The sequence below is a fragment of the Schistocerca cancellata genome, chromosome 5 (assembly GCF_023864275.1).
Source record: "Schistocerca cancellata isolate TAMUIC-IGC-003103 chromosome 5, iqSchCanc2.1, whole genome shotgun sequence".
Taxonomy (NCBI): domain Eukaryota; kingdom Metazoa; phylum Arthropoda; class Insecta; order Orthoptera; family Acrididae; genus Schistocerca; species Schistocerca cancellata.
The window spans coordinates 35,254,370-35,270,105 of record NC_064630.1 but is presented as its reverse complement, the minus strand read 5'-3'; the positions used below and the strand labels follow the sequence as shown (position 1 = coordinate 35,270,105).

At 44.2% G+C, this 15,736-nt stretch overlaps 1 protein-coding gene across 1 annotated transcript in view; it reads left to right on the top strand.

Moving 5' to 3' along the window:
- LOC126188350 (titin homolog) overlaps positions 1-15,736 on the top strand; it is a 1,721,077-nt gene that overhangs the window by 1,006,948 nt on the left and 698,393 nt on the right. The window lies entirely within an intron of this gene.

Here is a 15,736-nt window from a genome sequence, read left to right as displayed (position 1 = left end):
TTAGCCACATGCGAGTGCAATGAACTCTGACACACACATATGTTTTAAGATTGAAACTAACAGTTAGAGCAGCACAAACTATTTGCAAAATTATAACATGTACCGAAACACACTATTACATTCAGGGCTTACACAAATTGAATGGTCTTTATAACATTACTATTAATATGCACTTCTAATACACAAGAAAGACAAACACTTAGCAATCATGAACATATAGTTTTCTACTATTGCAGTTTCCCACTTTCACTACAGCCAAACACAATGTTGACAAAATTGCAAGAAACTGACTCACCTTTTTGAATTTACTACAGACAACCGTGTGATCATTTACTTTATAAGCCTCAGTCTTAAGAACTTTTAATTTTGAAGTTGGCAACAGCACTTTAAAAAGCAGTTTTAATGAGAATATTTTCAGCAAACAACATTTACTTTAACTATTCTCTTGCCACATTAACTTTAACTTTCTTTTTACTAAGTTCAAGAGGCATTAATTAGCAAAACTCTAGGCTTTAATTTCTTTTAGTAAGGACACTCGGATATCACTTTAGCTCAAACGGAGAGGAACCTGAGAGGTGTTATGATGAGGAGAAAAATCAAGGTAGGTACATAAATTCAGATACAAATTACCTTATATTTCAGCACATTAGCACGTCCATTAAGCTGATCCTTCACTGTACATCATTATAGTATTACGTTGCAATGATTGCGCAATGTGGTGGCAACTGCATGTTGGTAGGTGAAATTGTAGGCAGAATTGCTGGACTCTGTCATTTCTTGGTGGCGATGATAGATACAAACTTCAGAATAGTTCCAGCTAGTTATCCATCCATCCGAGGCCTTGGAAAGAAGCAGGAAAAGCCTCTCTCGGCATCAGCACAATATGCATTTCTTACATGGCAGTGCACGGACTCGTAGCTCGTCCCCGACTGCTGGCTCGTCCCCGACTCGTGGCTCGTTCCCGACTGACTATCAGTTTCACCTTTTCCACCTATGCCAACCACAATTTGCGCGCGCTACACAGTTCCGTTCCTGAGGGGAACCACTACACCATTTACATACAAACTAACTAAGAACCCTAAGTGAGGATCAGTAATTTACATAACAGCAACCAAATACATTAAATAAGACAGAACATTTTCACATATTGACAATTCTACAAAAAATTATTCACACAAAATTACAATTATATACAGTAAGTTTTGTTCCCTCCAAATGGGACAAAGATTTTAAATTACAGATACACTACTTTGCATAGAATCAAATCAAGACACCAAAGTTTTTAACAAAGAAAAGAGTATACAATTTCGTGTTATCTATTCAATCAAAGACATTTACAGGAGCTTACCGATGTAATATTAAATGAAAAAAAGGCAAAATAAATCAGTACAGCATTAGAGCTATGGTGTCACAAAGAGTACCCCGAAATTACGTACATCATTCCTGTAGTGCGTGATACCTGTCTGTTTGCATTAGCGTAGTTCTGACTGTACACATCTAAAGAATAAAAGTGCCATCGACACCACGAACTTTAAAAAAGGTGAAAGCTTATTTGTATGTTTCCAGAAATAGTGGACATCTCTCATCTTGTGAAAACATGGTTTGTTACCGTTTGAACAAAAAATACGTTTTGAGGCGCCAGTGCCTTCGTCGTGGCGTGTTTCTCGTTCAGAGAACAATTATTTTGCCTCTGAGTAATAGCGGTTAAACGAAAGTGAAACTTATAAACTCGATCCTAGTTTAAAGTTACGCTTTATACTACGCTATGCTGATTGTGGTTGGTTTTTTCGCAGAACAGCGCATTATAGAAAAGTGTCCTACTTTAATGGTCGTAAGCCCCTCTAACGATATGCAGCACATGTTAGTAAATCGCGGAATCGTGCAATTAAGTTCTGATGTATCGAGCGGAGCTTACAGTGCTTGTAATGTAGAGTTACCTGTGTTGTGAATAAGTGACATTTATTGCACATTTTTATGCTCATTAAGTTACTTGGCAAATATGTAGCAGGTGATAAGTTGCTTAATTTAAAAAATAGAACTCTCGGGAAATGGTGCAAAAACGAGTTTGGGGCCATGAAGATCTCAAGCTACTTTTCCAGAATATCGGAAAATACACAGAAATCCGCAAAAATTTTAGAAACTTTCAGTTTTGTAACATTAAGTCACAGGGCTTCCTCTAACGTTTTTTAAACAGCTACATGAATGCAGACATTTGTTCAGACACGCGCAGGGTGCTAATAACAGCATCAAACGGCATTTTTTTTTTAACTCTAGCCCTTGTTTTGCTATCTGCTCCTTGCCCTTTTGTTGGTATCCTAGAGGAGAGTAAATGTTGTGAGAACTGTAAAATTTAAAAAAATCCAATAAAACGTGCTGACAGCGTCTCAACAAGAGTTCAACACTAGGGTGGTTCTAATTTTTCAAGTTTTACTATTTCTTTTCCCACTCGCAGTTTAGTTCCAATGCACAAGAAAAGAGTTGTATGTAACTTGAGTTCAATAACAAAAGAAGAAGGGGTGCACCTCGGTTCCTACATTTGAAAAAAACAGTCGCATAAAAGTCATATTTATTTCTTATCTAAGAAATATTTTTCGGAAGTAACTAATGAACCACTAACTTCATTACTTTCAGCTTGATTATTAATACTGCTGCATATCTATCAGACTATTGTGTACAACGTTTCTGAGGCAAATATGAGGAATAAATCACAAATACATTTACAAAATCTTATTCTTTGATAAAGTCCCTTTTTATGCCTTGACAACTAAAGGCGATACGCAAATACTGAAGCAAATATTACTTCTATTTCCATTTTTTTTATAAATAACTTACTGTTGTCTTTCATAAACTTCGTAACTCTGTTAATTGGATAATGCAAAATCTTCTGTTTAAAAACGAGATGGAGAACGTTGATGAAATCTTCAGTTCCGCGCCACTGTAAAGGATTTGCTGTAAAGAGATTTGTGGTCGAAGAGATAAGAGCTTAATATTTTTTATTAGAAACAAATTGTCCAATTCCATTATAGATCATTACTGGTATTTCATTTGTTCTTATTTGAATACTTTTAAGGTTTAAGATGTAATGCGTTGGCCATGTTCATTGGTGACTGAAATTAACATTTGTTTAAAGTTATTTCAAGCGATTGGTACGCGAGCAAACGTAAAGGAGCTGAAGATGAAGACAGTGTACTTAAAACTACGCTTCATTCTCTCAGAATTGAAAGACTTCTGGGGTTGTGCGGGCTGGAAGGGCTCCGATCGCACTGCTCACTTTATGTTATATTTTCTCATCAGGTTCGGAGGGACCATGCGCTTCGAAACTACTTGGCCATGGAAGGAGTCACTACATACGAGGGTCACTCCAAAAGAAATGCACACTATTTTTGTAAAAATACAGTTTTCATTCTGCATGTGTGAAAGTTTTGCAGTGTGTAGATACATCCTTCCTGCTTCTTTGCATACTTAGTTCAGCCTGTTCCCGTGAGTGGCGCCGTCACACCATGTCTTCAAGTTGGCTGCTACACTTGACGATCGTCAGAAGCAACGTGCTGTCACAGAATTCCTGTGCTGTGAAAACGAGACAGTGGGGAACATCTACAAGAGGTTGAAAAAGGTGTAGGGAGATGCTGCTGTCGATCGCAGTACAGTTAGTCGGTGGGCAAGCAGGTTACGTGATGAAAGCGGGCACGGCAATATTGAGGATTGTCCTCGCAGCGGCAGGCCTCGTACTGCACACACTCCAAACAATGTGCAGAGAGTTGAAGAATTGATGAGTGCTGACAGACACATCACAGTGAACTAATTATCACGCTACGTTGGGATAGAGGAAGGAAGTGTTTGCAGAATACTGAAAGTGTTGGCGTTAAAAGAGGTTTGTGCCAGTTGGGTTCCCAGGTTGTTGACAGTGGCTCACAAAGAAACAAGAAAAACGGTAAACACCTTACAGTCCTGACCTGGCTCCATGTGACTATCATCTCTTTGGGAAACTGAAAAACTCTCTTCGTGGAACAAGGTTTGAAGATGATGACTCCCTTGTGCACGCTGCCAAACAGTGGCTCCAACAGGTTGGTCCAGAATTTTACCGTGCGGGTATACAGGCGCTCGTTCCAAGATGGCGTAAGGCAGTTGAGAGAGATGGAAATTATGTGGAGAAATGAAAATATTGTTCCTAAAGGATGTATCTACACACTGTAAAACTTTCAAACATGTAGAATAAAAGATGGGTTTAAAAAAATAGTGTGCATTTCTTTTGGAGTGACCCTCGTAGTTTACCAAACGCTGAAAAAAGTTTGTAAAGTAAATTATGACGGTATGTATGAATGAACAACACATCACACACAAAAGTTGTGAGCTATTTAGAGGATCTCCTGTACAGAATGGATGCAGTTTGCCGCAATGAAATCTTTCAACTTAGACTGGAATACCTGTTTTTCCCCCGATCGTGCGCAAGGGTGTCGAAAATGAAACTTGCTAAGTAGTGCACACGCTTCTGTACAATTCTTAAGGAAGCGTTATTCGAGCGCCTATCTTCTCCTGTCTAGTGTTCACTAGCTGAATGTGGCAGTTTCTTGTGAATGACTGAGTATTGTCAACAGAAAATCCCACGAAGGTAAAATACAGGGGAATCCAAGAACGATGCAGAAGAGTAAATATATGAAGAAAAGTCCGGTAAACACAGGCTCTGGAATTTATATCTTAAGTGCTTAGAGCACTTGTTCAATAGAAGAGATGTTTTCCACAGTATCGAAAATGAATCATGTGGTTGTAGCTCTTAAGTTATGCATTTTGGACCCTGTTTACCAGACATTCCTTGATGCATTTAGCTTGCTCCATCATTCCTGAAAGTTTGTAACATCGTCACGGAATCACCATTTATATAGAGGGGTGGCGGAATCGGAATTCGCAGTCGCATGAACAACAGCCTGCGCGAAGTTCGCTAACTCCCACCGCATATCAGTGTTAGCGGAACATTCGGAATGTAACAGCATAATAAATACATTATGAACATTAGGGATGCAACAATGTAGGACATAACAGAGTGAAACAAATAAAGAAACATCCCCATTCCAGTGTTAGGGACAGTGGAGACTATTTTATGAGGGGTCACTGGTTTGTCATACCATCCAACCAATGCGATCCATAAAAGGAGAAAGCAACCAGCGTAAATCAAGTAACGAATCAATTTATTACGAAGTAATATTTTCCTAAGTTGATGGGTTTCTTTCTTGTTCTGGTTTTGCCGACTTTGACGACCTAGGGGGACCCTTTCCCATTATCCTACTAAACCGGAATTTGACACTGCTCTGTTTTACATTGAATGGAACCAAACTGATCTCGTATCCTAAGAAGAAAACTATGAGAAATTTTAAAATACGCCATATAAGAACCCCCTCGTTGGACATCTATTAAAAAGCAGGCAGAGCACTTGGGGAGTAGGCCTGCCACGCTGCCGTGTTCCGCTGCGAGATAAAGTGATCGCCATAACGGCGAGTTTAGTTTACTTTGCCCCCCCCCCCTAGGATGCCGCCTCCCGCCTCCCTCCCCCCCGCTTACGCAGCCCAGCACGGCCCGCTTGTTGAGCGCGTGATTTAGTGCCGCACTGCTAGCACGATTTGCGCGCCGCTACACTTGCTTACCGGATCGCGATACCGGCTCCCACATAAATCAGCACAGCGTAATAGGCAGGGGTCGCGGCGCGCGGCGGGGGGCGGCGGGGGCGGCGGGGGCGGCGCAATACGCCGGCCGGCAGTCTGGCGGCGCCACGGCCGGTCCGCGAGCCGTCCTCATTACACGCGCCGTCCGCAGAGACCACAACTCAAATCCGCTCCTACTGCTGCCACGCGAAGCACCGTTTAACCATCGTTATTACACTCCTGGAAATGGAAAAAATAACACATTGACACCGGTGTGTCAGACCCACCATACTTGCTCCGGACACTGCGAGAGGGCTGTACAAGCAATGATCACACGCACGGCACAGCGGACACACCAGGAACCGCGGTGTTGGCCGTCGAATGGCGCTAGCTGCGCAGCATTTGTGCACCGCCGCCGTCAGTGTCAGCCAGTTTGCCGTGGCATACGGAGCTCCATCGCAGTCTTTAACACTGGTAGCATGCCGCGACAGCGTGGACGTGAACCGTATGTGCAGTTGACGGACTTTGAGCGAGGGCGTATAGTGGGCATGCGGGAGGCCGGGTGGACGTACCGCCGAATTGCTCAACACGTGGGGCGTGAGGTCTCCACAGTACATCGATGTTGTCGCCAGTGGTCGGCGGAAGGTGCACGTGCCCGTCGACCTGGGACCGGACCGCAGCGACGCACGGATGCACGCCAAGACCGTAGGATCCTACGCAGTGCCGTAGGGGACCGCACCGCCACTTCCCAGCAAATTAGGGACACTGTTGCTCCTGGGGTATCGGCGAGGACCATTCGCAACCGTCTCCATGAAGCTGGGCTACGGTCCCGCACACCGTTAGGCCGTCTTCCGCTCACGCCCCAACATCGTGCAGCCCGCCTCCAGTGGTGTCGCGACAGGCGTGAATGGAGGGACGAATGGAGACGTGTCGTCTTCAGCGATGAGAGTCACTTCTGCCTTGGTGCCAATGATGGTCGTATGCGTGTTTGGCGCCGTGCAGGTGAGCGCCACAATCAGGACTGCATACGACCGAGGCACACAGGGCCAACACCCGGCATCATGGTGTGGGGAGCGATCTCCTACACTGGCCGTACACCACTGGTGATCGTCGAGGGGACACTGAATAGTGCACGGTACATCCAAACCGTCATCGAACCCATCGTTCTACCATTCCTAGACCGGCAAGGGAACTTGCTGTTCCAACAGGACAATACACGTCCGCATGTATCCCATGCCACCCAACGTGCTCTAGAAGGTGTAAGTCAACTACCCTGGCTAACAAGATCTCCGGATCTGTCCCCGATTGAGCATGTTTGGGACTGGATGAAGCGTCGTCTCACGCGGTCTGCACGTCAAGCACGAACGCTGGTCCAACTGAGGCGCCAGGTGGAAATGGCATGGCAAGCCGTTCCATAGGACTGCATCCAGCATCTCTACGATCGTCTCCATGGGAGAATAGCAGCCTGCATTGCTGCGAAAGGTGGATATACACTGTACTAGTGCCGACATTGTGCATGCTCTGTTGCCTGTGTCTATGTGCCTGTGGTTCTGTCAGTGTGATCATGTGATGTATCTGACCCCAGGAATGTGTCCATAAAGTTTCCCCTTCCTGGGACAATGAATTCACGGTGTTCTTATTTCAATTTCCAGGAGTGTATTTTCGCTATTCGAGCACGTCTCCTAGAGTGATCGCAGTTCCCTCCTATGACATACTGCCCAGGGGAAACACACTGACCGTCTTGCAAAACTCTTTGTTACACAGCCTGTCCCATTTACCTTCGCCACTCCAGATAACTTATTGTCTGAAGTAAAATAAAAAATATCATCGAGCTGAGCTGTCAAGTTATCAGACAGACCTTAAGTGGCATGACTACCTTTCTTCAAATTAAGTAAGTCTTTTTAACCGTAGATTACTATTTTGTTGTTGTGGTCTTCAGTCCAGAGACTGGTTTCATTCAGCTCTCTTAATTTATTACCCAAGAAGACGCCATCATCAGTAAAGCTGTATGCCCTCGGGAAAAATTGCGGCTGTAGTTTCCCCTTGCTTTCAGCCGTTCGCAGTACCAGCACAAAAAAACGGTTGAAATGGCTCTGAGCAGTAGGGACTTAACAGCTGTGGTCATCAGTCCCCTAGAACTTAGAACTACTTAAACCTAACTAACCTAAGGACATCACACACATCCAAGCCCGAGGCAAGATTCGAACCTGCGACCGTAGCAGTCGCGCGGTTCCGGACTGCGCGCCTAGAACCGCGAGACCACCGCGGCCGGCTTACCAGCACAGCAAGGCCGTTTTGGTTAGTGTTACAAGGCCATATCAGTCAATCATCCAGACCGTTGCCCCTGCAACTACTAAAAATGCTGCTGCCCCTCTTCAGGAACCACACGTTTGTCTGGCCTCTCAACAGATACCCCTCCGTTGTGGTTGCACCTACGGTACGGCTGTCTGTATCACTGAGGCACGCAAGCCTCCCCACCAACAGCAAGGTCCATGGTTCATTGAACCCTCTTGCCATTTCGATTTCAGTTGGTACCAATTCGCGGTCTCCGCCAGTCTAGTGTTGTCGGTAAGACACACATACATACTATTGGGGACAATTCGGTACTTTATTTGTATTCAGTATATAGGATTAACTTTTCATGTGTTTTACTGTTCAAATACTTTTCAGTTACTTCATCGATTAATACTGTTCCGATATCCTTTGTGTTGTACTGCATCCTCGCTGATTAGTACCATTCCTTTTGATGTGGTATGATATAAACTGATGCGCCAATGAAACTGGTATAGGCATGCGTGTTCTCTACTTTCTTTTGCACGGACTCACGATTCGATATCTTGAACTGCTGACGAAGTAATAGGAGTGTAGGTTTAGGGCCATTCACACTTTATGAGGTGTACCACGTAACATGCCCACCTACAGTGCCTCTCAAACTGTTGAAGATATCCAGAACAGATTTTGTACGTCCTCGCAGAATTAAAGACAGCAAATATATTACGATGAAGTCACTCCTAGTAATTTTTATCTGCAAAGGCATCGATGCAGGTATGTGTAGGTACGTCCTCGCAGAATTAAAGACAGCAAATATATTACGATGAAGTCACTCCTAGTAATTTTTATCTGCAAAGGCATCGACGCAGGTATGTGTAGGTGCTCTTAATGATAAATAACATACTATCACGGAGTAACTTGAACACTATCACGGAATTACTTCAATATCACGGCGTTACCTAGTTCTACTACCAAAATTTGTAAGTCAATTGCAAGAAATAACAAGTCGATATTTGTGATGTATATGACAGACATGCTTTGTAGGACATCTCTCTCTCACATGATACAAATCAAAATAACCGTTGTCTAAAGTTCCTGAATTTCTAACAGAAAAAGCTTAGTATCACGGAGTTGCTTAACCTTACCCTAGTGTAACTCAGTTAATTTGTTCAAAAATTATTTTAGACGTAAACTTATGCACTATCAAGAAGTTTATAAGTTATTGGAGCTATGGGAAAGTATAGTACTACTTCCAAAGAAGTTTGTCTACAGAATATTTTCGACCAGGAATACAGAGTATATAATGATCATATCTCAACACAAGTATAAATTAATTATTTTTGAACGCCAGTATATTCCTGCTACTTCTGCAAGAAAACGCATTTGTACTTTGCATTCTCTAAGGTATGGAGAGAAGCTACGGCATAAGACGAGGAACACTAAGTCTCTCTTCTAAAGCATTACGTCTGCCATATTTAAGGTCATCACTACAAAAGATTGCCCGTATATCAGTAACTGAGCCTTTTCTTTGCAAGACAATGAACAACTGATCCCATCACGTTGAGCCTTAGCAAATGTCTCACAGACCACAGTATTGGTGCAACTTAATACTGACAAGTATGAACACATAGTCTAGGGTCGGTTCTGTTATCGCCGGGACCCGTTAGCCGGCGGCGCACGTCCACTGCTGCAGGTCTGAAGTGTGTTCAGACAAGTGAACGGTCAGCTTCGCCGCAGCAGGAAACGAGGCTTACTTCCTGTTAAACGTTGATGAAATAACATATAAAAATCATGCCGAATAATCCCTGTAAAACATACAAGTTTTACCGTGTCTTACACTATTCAGTGGCCTGCCAGTGCTCGGAGTTGACAGCACGGAAAGACAGATGCGTCCTGCGGGTGCTGTTACTCATTTCTAAGCTCACGGTCCGCAGCTCGTGGTCGTGCGGTAGCGTTCTCGCTTCCCACGCCCGGGTTTCCGGGTTCGATTCCCGGCGGCGTCAGGGATTTTCTCTGCCTCGTGATGCCTGGGTGTTGTGTGATGTCCTTAGGTTAGTTAGGTTTAAGTAGTTCTAAGTTCTAGGGGACTGATGACCATAGCTGTTAAGTCCCATAGTGCTCAGAGCCATTTGAACCATTTTTTTCTAAGCTCACGGTTGTATTACGGGTCGACTGTAGACAACATGTATTTCCCACTGGCACAAGACGGGCCAAAGACCGTATTTGCAAGGACTCAGGAGACTTCCATATACAGAAGATACAAAACCAACAGACCGAAGCGCTCCACCGAGCACTTCACCTGTCTTCATAGAACGTTAGCCTGAGACACCACTCACATCGGAAAACAAGTAGAGAAATGTATCACAAAACTGTGTTGTATGTTATACGTATAAAACAATGACTAACGGTACGTTAGTCGCTGACAACAACAAGAGAAAAGTTTTTTTTTTTTGTGGTTTTAGGGCGCACAACTACAGTGGTCATTAGCGCCCAGACTAAGTTATGAATGCAGTGCGAGGCACAATGTTAAAACAGCAACTAAAAAGGACAACACTATAAAAGGCACATTAACAGGCAAAGGATTAAAAGAAGACAGCATAATCAAATGTCCTGAGACAGGTTTGTCAAGTAGATAAAACGAAGAACGCGAGCAGCTGCTCCTGGGTTATCCGCTAAAATTTCATCCAGAGTACATGGCAGGCCAAGATCAACGCGCAGTGTATTAAAATTCGGACAGGACGATAAAATGTGGCGTACCGTCAGCAATTGCCCACATGGGCAGAACGGCGCCGGCGCAGCCGTCAGCAGATGGCGATGGCTGAAACGGCAGTGTCCAATTCGTAACCGGGCCAAATACGACCTCCTCCCGCCGAGAAGGGCGTGAAGAGGTCGTCCAAGCCGTGGGGAGAGGTTTCAAGGCCGGAAGCTTGTTTTCAGTAAGTGTAGACCAATCGGCATGCCACAGCGATAAAATGCGCTGATAAATGACCCTGCTAAAATCAGATGAAGGCACACAACAAGAAGCTGTCCGAGGCTGGAGGGCCGCAGCCTTGGCCGCGGCATCTGCAGCTTCGTTCCCAGGGATACCGACATGGCCAGGAACCCACATAAAGGTAATCGGAGAACCGTCGGCTGCTGAAGAGAGCGTTGGTTCCGGTGCACGAAAAGGTGAACCGGATACGGATCACTGAGGCTCTGGATGGCGCTCAGGGAATCAGAGCAGATGACATAAGCAGAATGTCGGTGGCGGCGGATGTAAAGAACAGCCTGGTAGAGGGCAAATAGCTCAGCTGTGAAGACCGAACAACGGCCAAGGAGCCGGTATTTGAAACTGTGTGCCCCGACAATAAAAGAACACCCGATACCGTCATTGGTCTTAGAGCCATCTGTATAAATGAAGATCGTATTAACGAACTTCGAACGAAGTTCGACAAACCGGGAGCGGTATACCGAAGCTGGGGTAACCTTCTTTGGAGAGAGCTGAGGTCAACGCAATTCACAAGAGAAAAGGAAAAATATCTTCTCTAAAAGCCACACACATTTGTTGACTAGGAGTTTACAATACAACAAAGTGGGTAGCTCTGTCAGAAACCACAAAGAGGTGACTGGTAAATATAAAAGAGACGGAACTGGCAGACCATAAAACAGGACGCTACTACGGTATAGCAACAGACGGTTCAGTCTTCGAGACAATCATTTATTTAGACGTATGTTTTTGTGATAGAGTGTTTAAGCCAAAGCACAGAAAACCAAACTCTACTGCCAAAATGTAGTTTAAAATTAGCCTCCTCCTCATTGTAAATACACAAGTCAAATCTACTGTTGGTCCATCATGGCCAGGGGACATCGGGTGGTAAGTACTTTTCAATGTCAATAAACTTGATCAACAGCCGTGTACTTTAAGACATTTTATTTTAGTCTGAAAGCATCCAGTTTCGCCAATTCATTTATCTTCAGGTTCCATACGCTTTTATCCAAATAAACAAACATCGTATAGCTCCATAAAACACTGGATATCTTGAATTCCAATCGTTATACAAATGCTTCATACGAAGACGTGACGGCAACCTTGTATGAAGCATTTGTATAACGATTGGGATTCACGATATCCAGTGTCTTATGGCGCTATGCGATAAGTTCGTTTATTTGGATAAAGGCGTATGTGACCTGAAGATGGCAAAATGAATTGCCGAAACTGGTTGCTTTCTGAATAAAATAAAATATCTTAAAGTATACGGCTGTCAGTGAAGTTTATTGACATTGAAAAGAAATTCAAATCTACGGTCAGTCGGAGGAAGGAAAAGTATTGCATGGCACTGGAGAAACAAAGTTCGAAATACTGAAGTTCCTCACGTACCTATCTGGTTACTGTAATATTTAGATACTCACAATTTTACATTTATCGGCCGTATGAGGATCGTTATTTACGGAAGAAGAGACTATCTGTCAGAGGTGGTCTGAGTGGCCTTCTATGTAAACATAAATGTGAAACTTATCAAGCGTCGCAGAATGAGCCAACAGGTAGGCATCCGAGCAGATAGCAGAATGGCCATAGATCTGCTTTATCCGAGTCGCGTCTTCAGAGGTGTGGGGAATGTCTCTGAAAGGAGCCATGTTTCACGTAGAAACCGCTCCGCCTATCTTAATTTTCACGGCGCTTCTTTCCTGGTCTGGTCCTGTCTTACTAAAACAATACGAGCTGGCACAACAAGTCCCTGCCCCTGTTACCCTCATTTACGTTCCTAGCATTCCCTAAAACTCTAATCCATTTACAGTGACTCGTCACACAATGATTTCATTAAATGAAAGGGCTTCTAATGACCTCACTGTGTGTGGGATTTACGTTCGCTCATTGACAAACACACACACACACACAAAGCGAGAGACTCCCTTCTTTTCACTCTCGTTGTCTAGCTTTTGTGGTTCATTTTGCCTCTGCATTATTTCACCAGATGCTGTATACAGTGGATTACCTTTCATATTTCTGCTCAAGCATTACCGTGCAGCACTCTTAGTCCAATTGTTACTCTGAACATTGTAACATGCTAATAAACGTAGGACCATTGAAACCATGTTTCTGTACCTGTCTTCTTTCGTGGGAATCCATTCACTTTGACTGTTGTTGCGGTGCGGTGGGGGGGGGGGTGGGGGGGGGGAGGGGGGGGGAGAGGGCATCTGGAGGGCCTGGGCTACAGTTTAGCATGAGGCTGTAAACACTGTATGTCTTGGCATCTTTCACATCCTCAGATAGAGTTCAAAGTGGAATTCATGTTAAGAGGCTCAAAAAAATGTAACTACATTTTTACTGACTGGCATCTGAAGTATCGATCATAACCAAAACAAAACACTGTTCAGTCTGGAAGTGTTAAATAATGAATAATCATATCTGTCTATGGATAAAAAAAAATGGCTCTGAGCACTATGGGACTCAACTGCTGTGATCATAAGTCCCCTAGAACTTAGAACTACTTAAACCTAACTAACCTAAGGACATCACACACATCCATGCCCGAGGCAGGATTCGAACATGCGACTGTAGCGGTCGTGCGGTTGCAGACTGTAGTGCCTTTAACCGCTCGGCCACTCCGGCCGGCTTATGGATAAAACTATTCTTACAATTAAATACCGATATTATTACATTTTGACTGATTTCAACCGTACAAAAGGTTCACCTCTGCGGCACTGAGCTTTTAATCTCACTGTATCAATGCCGCTTATCTAACATACGTAATGAGTAAAATAGAAAGTTCAGCGAAATTTGTAAGAATTACGTGAGCCATATTTTTTTGGTTGTGCTGCGCGCACGACGCCATATGACTACGAAACTGAGAAAATCCATTTCTCTGAGCGGTATAGCACGTCAATGCCGGTGTGAGCGTTACTGCTGCAGTTAAAGAAGGCTATAAGGTTTCTTGGTCTATTCTATAGAGAAAGCAAAGCCCACTGCCGAGAATTGTATCAAATAGCCGGTCAGTGGAGCTAAGCGGAGCTGACGCACTCCGCCTCCCGGTTGAATAGGAACTGGGGCAGCTGTACTTTTATGGCGTTCGGGCCCCTGTGAATGGGAGTCTTTAGCGGACCAAATAAACCACCTTGTGGCAGGCGGGCGGCCTCCGCTATCAGATCTTGTAGACCATCGCTGCAGGCGCTGCCACCTAATTACAATTCTCTCGCTGGGAAACCTCTACACCGGCGCTGAACTTCGCGTCACGCTCCTTTTCTTCCTACCGTTAATTAAATTACGCCGGACCTTTCACTGCCGCAAATAAGGAAAGGATGTAAGCAGTTGGTCTGGGCGACGCGTATTTACGTCCACTTTGGCTGCTAATCTCTAATCTGACTACATGCAAGACAATAAAGGCAACTGCCAAAACTATAGTTTGTAAGTAGGCTGTTTATGTTTTCTTAGTGGCAACGTTACGTAGCGCTCTGTATGAAAATCACTGGCTGTGCTGTGTGCAGTCTGTGGCTAGTTTGCATTGTTGTCTGCCATTGTAGTGTTGGGCAGCTGGGTGTGAACAGCGCGTAGCGTTGCGCAGTTGGAGGTGAGCCGCCAGCAGGGGTGGATGTGGGGAGAGAGATGGCGGAGTTTTGAAATTTGTAAGACTGGATGTCATGAACTGCTATATCTATTATGACTATTAAGGTAAATACATTGTTTGTTCTCTATTAAAATCTTTCATTTGCTAACTATCCCTATCAGTAGTTAGTGCCTTCCGTAGTTTGAATCTTTTATTTAGCTGGCAGTAGTGGCGCTCGCTGTATTGCAGTAGTTAGAGTAACGAAGATTTTTGGTGAGGTAAGTGATTTGTGAAAGGTATAGGTTAATGTTAGTCAGGGCCATTCTTTTGTAGGGATTTTTGAAAGTCAGATAGCGTTGCGCTAAAAATACTGTGTGTCACTTTAGTGAATGTTTGAGTACGTTCAGTTTTGCTCAGCTGTTTGAAAAGCAAATAGTGGAAGAGGTTTATCAGCACAGTAATTCAGAAATTGTTCTAAGGGGACGTTTCAAGTTTGTAATCAGTGATTCTTAGGACAGGCCGGACACGTAGTATTTACGTCGAGAAGAAGTATGAAAGAGTCGGTTTGGTGTGAACTTTGCTTGCGAGATTTAGTAAGTTTTATGTCCCCTGGCTGCCTTATGAACACTCGCATTACCAATTATTTTTAATGGCATAAAATCTACACTGAAGAACGAAAGTGGAGATCGCTTCTGAAAAGCACGTTGCAAGGCATCCAAGATATGGTCAATAATATTCCTGTCTGGGTAGTTTGGTGGCCAGCAGAACAGTGTTCCTGCAGTCACTCTGTAGCAATCCTGGACGTATGGGGTGTCGCATTGTCCTCCTGGAATTGCCCAACTCCGTCGGAATGCACAATGGACACGAATGGATGCAGGTGATCAGACAGGATACTTACATATCACCTGTCAGAGTCGTACCTAAACTTATCAGGGGTTTCATATCACTCCAACTGCACACGCCCCACACCATTACAGAGCCTCCACCAGCTTGAACAGTCCCCTGCTGACATGCAGGGTCCTTCAATTCATGAGGTTGTCTCCATACTCATACACGTCCCTCCGCTCGATACAATTTGAAACGAGACTCGTCCGACCAGGCGCCATGTTTCCAGTCATCAGCAGTCCAGTGGCGGTGTTGACGGGCCCAGACGAGGTGTAAAGCTTTGCAGTCATCTAGGGTACACGAGTGTGCCTTCATCTCTGAAAGTCAGTATCGACGATGTCCCGGTGAACGGTTCGCGGGCTGACACTTGTTGATGGCCCAGCATTGAAATCTGCATCAATTTGCGGAAGAGTTGCACTTTTGTAA